Here is a 10,817-nt window from a genome sequence, read left to right on the forward strand (position 1 = left end):
CAGAACCAGCACAGACACACAGCAGCAAGCTCCAGAGCTTAGCACAGTCGTACCTGGGCTTTCCTTTTATCCCTCCAAATCCAGCTCCAGAAGCTGCATTGGAGAATCTGATCCTTGGAAGTATCTGAGCAATTTCTATTGCAGTCCCTCCTGTGTTTAAACAGATTGCAGGTTTTTATTTCTCAAAAAGGAATATCTATTCTAATTCACCTAAAAACTGCAAAACAGAACTATAAATATTTTGTGTATACTATTTACCAATTTTTTTTTTTTGTTGTTCATTCATAGTCAAACCATCTCTTTCAAACATGAAGAACAAATACCAGGAAAAAATATACTTAGTCAAGATGTGAGGATAAGTTCTGCTAAGTCTGTCATGTCCCTTTTTTACATTAGTTCTCAGTGCCAGTAAGTCTAATTGATGCACTCACCAATGGATATACAGAAACACAGAGCATTTTGAAGATAGAATTACTCAGTTTAAAAACACTCCTGGCTGGAGCACACCATACTGTTGATGGGGAAACTGGCAGAGAGACAGTTAGAGACCTCATCAAAGCAAGTGGAGTTTTCAACAGATGGGTTTGCTGCTGAGCAATTCCACAGCCCCATTAGGAATCCTGAGGCATCTCTACTGGAAGCTTTTAGGAATCAGAGAAAAAACTGCACCGAGCTATGTGTGATCTTACTTCAATTTAGGAGGTTGCCTGAGATCTTTTGCAGCACTGATTTCGTGCAGAATTCAACCAGGCCACATCTGTTTTCAGGGAACTTGCCGTGCTTCCAGCCAGAGCATCCCCCTCACCTGTGCCCTGGTGCCTGCAGGTATTTGGGCAGTTCAGCTGCTCATTACTGGAGCTGTGGACATGTCCTAGATGAGGACACAGACCTCTGCTCATTCCACCATGCCAGAGCACCCAGCAGCTTTATGGGGAGCAGCACTCAGCACATGAAAAAGAGCTCAGGGCAGGGAAGGAAAACTTTATCCAGTTTGTGTTCTGAGAGAACCAAGACTATTGATGAATGATTAATTATCACTAAATAAGGTGAAGGATGCTCCCTAAATTGTATGTAGAGGCAGAAAGAGTGTGACTTACTCAGACTTTAAATCAGCCAAGTGATTTAAACTGCAATCCAGATCTCAGTCATGTAAACAACTGTAACTCCAGCATTTCTAAGAAGATGTTTGATCAATTTATCACAAATTACAACTGAAATTCTCAGGTTTGTGCTATTCTGCTGTGCTGCTGAGACAGATTTTGGCCATTTCCAGCTTCCAAACTCTTATTTCTCTATTGCATGCCCACCTGGAACCAAGTCACTTGGGATGACTAAATAAGCTTTACTTCCAAAAGCCTGTGTTCCAACAGACTGCTGTTTTATTCTCTTAAAAGCTTTATTCCTAGAAATAAGACCCTTATCAAAACCTTCTATCTCAGAAAAGACATTATTAGCCCCCATTTCAACATAAAATGTTCTTGTTACGGAGGGAAAATAGAGATTTCGATGTAAATGTAAAGAATAATGCCTCAAAATGTCTACAAAATTTACAATTCACTAATGTGTATGATGCTACCAGATGATACTCATAGGGAATGACAATAGATGTGTGTCCAACTGGATATTATCCCTGTTCCAAAAGTGCAGACTAATCTTAGCTGTCCTTGTGATTTACAGCATCACTAATGGAAGCAGTTTAGCAACATTTTCTGGCAAGCAAGAGCATGTGCACCAGGGAGAGGGAGAAATATCCTACACTGGAGGGAGAGGATGTGTTTGCTGAAGGGGAGAAGGATCCTGTCAATGTAAAACACACAAACAGAATTAAAACATTCTGGGTTTTGCTCTGTGTTTCTGTATATCCATTGGTGAGTGCATCGATTAGACTTACTGGCACTGAGAACTAATCTAAAAAATGTTGATAATATCAACACCCAAACAGGGCCAAAATGGTTGTAACTCATATCTTGGTTGTTTTCAACTGGTCCAAAATTGTCCCAGCAGCATTTATGTGGGGCAAAGATGCCTCCAGAACCCATTTAGCCCAATTTCTGCTATTTTGTGACAACAGCGCTGTATTTTGTGATAGTAATTCTCTATTGTGTTTATGCTTGGAAGCCTTTCTTCCCTCACAACTTCTTTTTCACATACAATTCCTTCTTCCCCAGACACTCGATTATCACCCATTTGTTCCTGCAGGATAGCTCACATGACACTATTTCTGCTAAATCTAACAGAAATAGCACCTCACCTGGAATTGTCATACCTGCCAGGTGATTTGCCCAGTATTTTCCTTCCTTTCTGAGGAAGAAAACCAGTCAGCTCTTGAAATGTACAAAGTAGAGAGATATTCAACCTGTTTGGTTCTCTGGCTGTATCACTGAAGAAAGAATACTGGTTTTGTTTTCTCACGGATTGGATTTTCTTGACCATTGTTTCTTGTTCTTCTGGCTCTTGTTTGGTGGCTCCTTTCCACAAGTAGCCTGGAAGAAAGAGTCCAGGGAAGCTGTGTGGCCACTAGGGAAATCAAATGGCATCACTGCAAGTGACACAAAGCAGTGAATGGAAGTCTTCCCTTCCTCAGGCTGTTAACATTTCTAAAGGCTTGGGTGACTGAAGTGTTAGGATTAATTCAGTCTAGCACCAATCAGTTCAGCAGAAGTTAAGTAGATCTGTTTTGTAATGGTAAAAAAATTTGAAGAGACTAGAAACAGGAGGGTATTTTTCTTTTCTACCACATCTGGTTGAAAAAGAGTATGTTTTTCTAGGCAAGCATGAAAGTGGAGATGAAAGAGGTGTTTTCCACTTAAAAAAAAAATATTCCAAAAAAACCCAAATAAACACCTGGTTGATTATGATTATAGAAGTGGTAGGGAATGAATCAAACCAGGAAAAGCTGCTGCCAACCTGCACAAATGTTATGGCTGATTGTCAAAATTCAATCACGCAGGAGAAGAAACACCAGGCTGTTTGTCTCTAATCAGAGTCTGACAGGGCCACACTCATGTGGCTGGCGTGAGCAGCTCCTCCTTCCCTTGGGGTGAAGAACCACAGAACCATGGAATCGTCAGGGTTCAAAAGACCTCCAGGGTCATCAAGCTCAAATGTGAGCACAGCACTGCCAAGTCCAGCACTAAACTGTGTCCCCAAGTGCCACCTCTGCACATCTTCCCTGTCCATGCACAGGACAAAAAGCATCCCTGGTGCTGCACAGCAGCAGGGTTCAGTCAAAACAGCAAAACTTAAGAGGCACGGCCATTTTCCCAGGAGAAATATCTCATTTCTGCTGCTCCCTGCCTTCTAACGTCACTTAGAGAGAGGGAATGTGGCTCCCCCTGGTTCTCCAGCCCCAGGCTCTTTCCAAAGAGTTCTCCAGGCTGCCACATTGTGCATAACCAGGACAAAAATGTTAGATTTGCTCTCCACACAAAAGCCACCTCGCCTTTGTCTGCCTCATGTCCTTTTACTGCCAGAAGCTTCCATCACCTGCACCTGGAATAACGAAGGATGTGCAATTAGTGGTGCAGCCTCAGCACTCTATTCCCATGGAGAGCTCAAAAGGCAAGTCCCCAGCTGTCCCTCAGGGAGAGACATGAATTGTCATTTTAGAGACGCCTCAGTCCTCACATTTTTAAGTTAAAACATTCCTTGACATTTTCCAGGCTGGGTTGGACACTGGGGCTCGGAGCACCCTGGGGCAGTGGAAGGTGTCCCTGCCCATGGTAGGGTGTGGTGCTGGATGATCTTCAAGGTCCTTTCCAACCAAAACCATTGGGTTCTGTGATTGATATCACATTTACTTATAATAGGCATTTTTCTGGACATCTGTGCACTAAGACAAACAATTTCAGAGATAAGAGTTCATACAGATTTCCAAAGTACACAGTTCCTAAGCCATTAACTCTTCACTGGTTACAATTATACCCAAACTTTGGATTAAATGTCTTTGCAGACTGTGAACCACAAAACCCAGCATCTTCACCAAACTACCACGGACCTCAGCTAAAGCAGCACTCTGCCTTTCCTTAGGGTTTCTCACCCTGCAAAACTGGCATAAACCCTCTGTAAATTTTGTATCTAGGAAATATTTTAAATCTGAAACATTTCCACCGGAATTGCTAATGCTGGATTCTACAGAGAAACATTCCCATCCCTGGGAGTGCCCAGGGCCAGGCTGGAGCAACCCGGGATAGTGGAAATGTTAAAAAAATTTTTAGAAAATGCTAATTAGACCAGCCAGAAAATACAGATCAACATAAATTGCAAAAGATACAAAGTCTTCTGCAGAAGAGGTTTCCATGGAAGGGGAGCAATTAATCCCACTGCCACTTAATAAACCTGGGACAAGACATGGAATTTGGGGAACACAAGCCGCACAAGGTGTCTCAAACCAGGGCAGGTGCTGATAAAACACTGAGGTTAAGGTGACAAGAACTACATTTATTGCTTTTTCTGTGGAAAAAGTTGCATTCTAAAGTGTATTTTGTTCTGAAGTAGAACAACAGTTTGGGGAAAATATAGTAGTAATAAAAGTTTAAAAATACCTTTCTATAATTGAATTGTTAGTTTATTGGAATAATCTGGAAAAATCTGAAGAGACAGACAAAGAGAGCTGGCAATTTTGAGTGGAGAGTGGATAATCATGGGAAAGTCTCCCAGAGTCAATGTTTCATGGGGGAAACAGAATTTTAGTGGAAAAGTCACTTGTATTTCGGTGAGGTAGCAGTCAGGAAAAACAATCCCACTGAAATTAAACCTTAGTTTCATTTTGATTACGCAAGGCAGAGTGTTTTGATGAGAAATGTGGTGAAGAACAAGGTCCAAGTCCTCAGCAGAAGGAGAGGAACAGCAGGAAGTCACATCTGTGCTTTATCTTAGTGCATAGTGAAGCCTGAAAGAACTTCCAGAAAATTTATGAGGAACTCTAAGACACCTTTCACACATTTGAGAGTAATTTTTTCATAAATGCTATTGCCCACAGTCTGGGGACTGCAGGAAATTCGAAGTCAGACTTTGCCCCAGCTGCAAAACACAGATCTGTGCCTGGGGAAGGAAAACAACAGGAATGAAAGTGACAGGTAAAATTCCAGGTTTTCTTGGGACAGCAAATCCATACAGGAGCACAAACAAAGCTGCTCTGATTTATGCTGCTGACATAAAAGACTCCTCACCTAAGAGTGCCTAGCAGCCCCTTTCCTCCCTGCAGCATGACCAGATATCCTTGGAGCCGAGCTCCTGAAATGAAAGCTGCCATTCAGAACCGGCCTGAGGAAGACAGAAGCACTGAAATTTATCATCTGAGCCATACCTGCATTGTAAAAACTTTTCATTTTTACTGTGGTGGGACTTTGGCCACGGGACAGCCAAAGTTCAGCCCGGAGCTGCTGACATATTAAATCTAAACATACCAATAACTGTGATGTGAAACTACAGTTTTGATTCCAATTTCAATTCTGTTGTGTCTAGCAGAGGCATTTCTGATGCAGGGGAAATAAGGCAGAATTGGGATCACACTGTACTTGAAGTAAAAAGAAAAAGAAAATTCCAGAATACTTCATGCTTTTATCTTCCCTTTCCTTTTTTTTTTTTTTTTTTTTTTTTTTTTTAAAGCCAGACTTCCCATGATAAGATGCCTGTTGTAATGATTTATGGACATTCACACAGCAAGACTGGAAAAAAAAAACCCTTGTGTAACAAACGTTCAGATAATCCCAAACTGTAGAATTTAGAATTGTTCTACTGCCAGCATTTTCATGGCCATTTTTATAGCAGTGGGTTGTTTTCTCAATTATTTTCCTACAGTAAATCCTATTCCAAACAATAGGCAGGGAAAAGCATTCTGGAGTGTAAATCACTACAGCAAGCTTCAGGATATGGAGTTTTAGAGTGAGCCCACCACTGAAGAAAAGTCTGAGGAGATGTTTTCATATGAGTTAAAGTGAAAACCTGTGCAAAGCCACTGTTAGGACACATTACCAGAGGCTTATGTGTCCAAACAAAAAAAAAATTTTATATATATATATATATATATATATATATATATATATATTTTTTTTTTTTTTTTTTTTTTTTTTTTAAGCTTGCCCAAAATAATGTAAGTTCATGCCAGTGGTAATGTCAGATGACAAAGGTGTCAGTCTCATATACCAGCAGTGAAAGTCCATTTATAGTGCAGATGAACCTTTATTCACATGCTCAACTTCACTATTTAGTTGGTCCCAACCATCAGGAAAATCGTATGTACTTACTCTTTTTTACTCTTGTCAAGTTCATCAGCCCCCTTAAAACCACAAAAGATGGCTTTTGTTCTTATTCCAGGCCCTCATTAAAACTGCAACCTATCTCTACATTCTTGCTGCCTCTATATGTTTTATTAAAGCATTTGCCACGCTGCCTCAAAAAATGAAGTGGCAGAAATGTACAGAGCAATGAATCAGATGTAAACAAAGGTATCTGCAGCCTGAACCTGCTTTATGATGTTCTTGGGTTGTCTGTTATGAAGCATATTTCCTGGTGAAGAAAACAGATAACCCCTCTATCTAAAAGACAATTTGGAAGCAGGGACAGGGAGTTTAATCACGATTTCTGCAGCCGGCTTTCAGTGCAACCTCTTAGCACGTGCACAGTGAATCCTCTTCTGAGTCAGTGAATAAACTGATTTTTAAATATATTTTAGCTGCTATGAGATGGGAAAAAATACTTTGGAGAATTTAATGTATAGAATATTTAAATTTTATGGCCTAAATTACTTCAGTCTACAGTCAAATGTTTTTATGGCGTGAGTTAAGGCTTTGGCTTGTGAGATAATTCTTGGCTCTCTCAGCAGTGACACAGCTTTCTCAGTCATGTATTGGACATTTATTAATTAATGACAAGGTATTAGTGGAAGCAATTAGCTCTGAACTCCTCACTGAATGTTTTCCAAGCAATAGATATATATTTTTTTAGCATCTCATCAGAGAAGGGTGCCTCAGCAACATGCATTTTTGTTGTGGCCATCGTGTCAACTGGACTGCTCTCATGAGAGGGTTTGAGAAAAGACCATGTCAGGCCTAAGTCAGAGCCTAATATGAGTCCAGATCTAACCTTTTTCTAGGTGAGACCTAATGCATTCCTGTAAATCAAACTGTTAAGTGATAAAAAAAAGATATTTTATGAAGATTTGTTCTCTTAACTCCGACACCCACAATGTCACACTAGCACAGGAAACTGCATGGCTTTCCTCACCTAAAAAACATGACTCAGCCTTAGATTTTAAAAAAACATCTAAAATTAAGTAATGCTGTGCCAGGATTTACCTTATTGCTGCAAGCAAATTGAAACAGCACTTAAAAACATGCCAATATTCCAAACATAACGTAACAGCAAGCAAAAAACACCGCCGTCTTTAAAGGGGAAACTCATTTTCTCACGTAAAGGAAAAGTCCTAAGGGGGTTTTAGCTGGGATTTTTTTTTTTTTTCTGGACTGTCAGAAGCTCTTTCACAGGACCCCTCATAAGAGGCTGCTGATAAGACCCCCGTGGGCACGAGGGGAAGGGCACAGCAGGGCCACGGGTCAGGGACGGAGACGCGCGAGCATCCGCAGGCACGGGCGATAAGACTGACAGGGTCAGTTCCCTGGTGCTCCAAGAGTCAGGCAGGAGATAAAATACACTGATTCACCTCAGTTAAAATCCCTGGCGTGCCTGCAGAAGAGTTCAGGAGGACCAAGTGCATGAGCAGTAAAAGGTGTGCTGGGAGGCGTGACCCAAGCTGCTCACAGACCTCCCAGGAGGTTCAGAGATAGAGGAGGCTGAGCCCCTCCGGAGCTTTTCTTGCCACAGGAAATACATCCACAGCACCAGTCCTTCCCTCACTCCTCAGCTCCTAAAAGGCACCAAACCCTACAGGGGAACTTTGGCATGCACATGGTAGAAGAAGTTAAATTTTGGCTGTCAGTTAGTGGTACACTTGGACAATCCCATGCAGCTCTGACTTGATTCTCACCCAGCAGTAAAAGGTATTTATATCTTCCTTTTCTCAGCCTAAATAACTTGCTTGTTTGGGCCAGTTATTTTTCCTGTTCTTGGCTCCAGCCATCCCATTAGTGAGTATTATAATGTTCAGGAAAAGAAATCCAGCTGGTGGAGTGAAGGCTCTACACAAATTAAATGGGAAGCTTGCAGCATGCCTGTTTTTCATCTAAACACTATGTGCCTTTAAGTCAGGGTTACAAAAGCTGCTGTGTCTTCTAGATTTCATTTATAGGTACATCTCAGGAAAGACAATGAAAAATTTTTAATGTATCTTCATCTATTTTATCTCAGTGTAGCCTAAAGAAATAGAAGCTTAAAACTATCACCTTCTCTTCAGAACAGCCTTACTTTACAGTAGAGGTCAAGCCTCCTGCATTTAGGAAATTTCTTTCCCCAAAACAAATCCCACAAGTCCACTTTGGGTCTTCAAGCAGTTCATGATCATGAAAGAATCACAGAATTCCAGACTGGTTTGGGTTGGAAGGGACCTTAAAGCCCATCCATTCCACATCTGCCATGTCAGGGACACCTTCCACTGCGCCAGGCTGCTCCCAGCCCCAGTGGTGGGCACTGCCAGGGATCCAGGGGCAGCCCCAGCTGCTCTGGGCACCCTGTGCCAGGGCCTGCCCACCCTGCCAGGGAACAATTCCTGATTGCCAGTGTCCCATCCAGCCCTGCCCTGCGGCAGTTTAAACTTGTCCTAAAAAAAAAAAAAAAAAAAAAAAAGACCATTTTGCCCATTTTAACCAACTTTACTCAAGAAAGTTCCTCCATGTGGGCCAAAACATGCAAGAAATATTTCACCTCTGAGCTTCTTAATATTTTGTGCAATATGTTAATACCCAAGTAGTAATTTCTAAAAATTATTCCCTGAACAGAAACTTCATTTCATCATTTATCAAAGTTTTATATTACATATAAAAGCAGTTTCTTGATTTTTTTTTTAATTCTTTCTTTGTATTCTTTTTCTTCCTTAGCATAATAATTCTTGACAGGAAATCTAGAGATGAAACTAAAATTACATTATAATTTCTTTATCTCCATTTATATTGTACTGATTAGAACAGAGCACTACAATGTGTCTTCAAATCAGGTTTCAGGAAGTTAAAAATAAAGGATCGTGATAGAATTGGAAGACTCCCACAGAAATTTTGTAGGAAGTAGTGCCAGTCACACTTGGAAAATCCCTGTCTCCTCATCAAATTGTACTGTACAATTTCTTGTCACTAAAATGCAGTTGAAAAAAGAAGAGGTATGAAAAAAAAAGGAGGCCAGCTTTGATCCTAGCTATCTCTGAAGATTAATAGCTTTTTGTAAAACCCCCTTGATTTTGGAGCTGCACTCATGGATTGTGGAGATTCTTTCCGCTGCCACAATCCAAAATCTAGATTCTGCTCTGGGCCACTCCCAGTGGGTGATGCCCTTATTGGTAGATGGTCACCATAAGTCAAGATAAACGACTTAAATTTCTTTCTCATCCATGTTTTTTCTCCACAACACCCCTTTTCTTCACCACTTTACCTGATCCTGAGCAGAAATTGGTTTGAACATTCAAAAATTAAGTCACCTTTATTCCTGTAGTCTAAAATCCTGGACTGGGAGAAGGAGAGGCATTTTCATGGAAGGAACCAGGGTTTCACCCGAAGTGTGTGATACTTTTCAGAGGTATTTGGAATTTTTTATGACATTTCCATTGTTTGGAATTTTTTATGACATTTCTTCCTCCCTTCCAGCTGCCCACAGGGATTCCCATCAGCTTACTTGTCCTTGGTGGTAGATAGGCCTGCAGTGAGTTAATTGTGATCAGTGAGTTCACACTTGAGGAGTTGTTTTCTGATTCCGTCAGCATGAAAAAGCTTTGTGGCACAAGTTTTACTGACAGTGAGAGTGGGACTTTTATTTTGTGTTAATCCTCTGTTGGTGAATTTTGGACTAGGCAACGCAAGGATAAATGGGATAGTAGCATGATTGGAACAAAGCAACTCAAACTGAGCAAAAATGAGTCAGCTTTCATCTGACTCTTCTCTTAAAAGGGTTGATGTTTTCATATTGTATCTATTGTATTGTTTTATTCATATTTATTCATATAAATACGCTCAGCTTGGCCACAGAGCATTTTACTGCTTCCATTAAACCTTCATGGCTTGACAGGCATTGCCTCCACAGGTTATCAGCCACACACAGGCTACTAGACAAATCCCAGCTAGTTTAATTCAGGGAGAATTCTTAATTTCTCACAGGTCCAAATGGTCACTGGAAGGGGAGACGCCTCATTTTGGGTCTCAGTGCAATTCCTGAGCTCCTCAGCACCAATGCATTTTCCAGTTCTGGGAACATCTAACACATGTTATGTGACAAGAAGTTACCTCGGCAACTCACTCCTGTTTCCCAACACCATCCCTCCTGTAGCCCTGGGGTTCTGGGAACAGCTGGGGGTGGGAAAGGCTGGCTGGGCAAGGGAGGCTGTCAAGAAAGGAGGTGGAAAAACTGGGAAAGTTTGAGGTAGATGAGCTAATCACCAGGCAGAGGCAGAAAATATTCCAGGATAAATATCAGGTCCTTTGTTCCAAAGGAAACTTCTTGTTCAGAGCCAGACAGTCTTTCCCAACATCAGATAAGATCTTGGCAGGAGGAAGCTCCAAGCACCTAAAGGACATCAATTCTGAACAGTTTAGAGATTCAGTCTTTGTGTAGAGAAAGGCTGAAAGGCTGATGATGTCTGAAAAAAAAAAAAATTAAAAAAAATTTTAAAAAATTCACTCCCACAAAAGAGAATTCTCCAATACTCAGAAATCTTCCTT

This window comes from Anomalospiza imberbis, chromosome Z (assembly GCF_031753505.1).
Source record: "Anomalospiza imberbis isolate Cuckoo-Finch-1a 21T00152 chromosome Z, ASM3175350v1, whole genome shotgun sequence".
NCBI classification, from domain to species: domain Eukaryota; kingdom Metazoa; phylum Chordata; class Aves; order Passeriformes; family Viduidae; genus Anomalospiza; species Anomalospiza imberbis.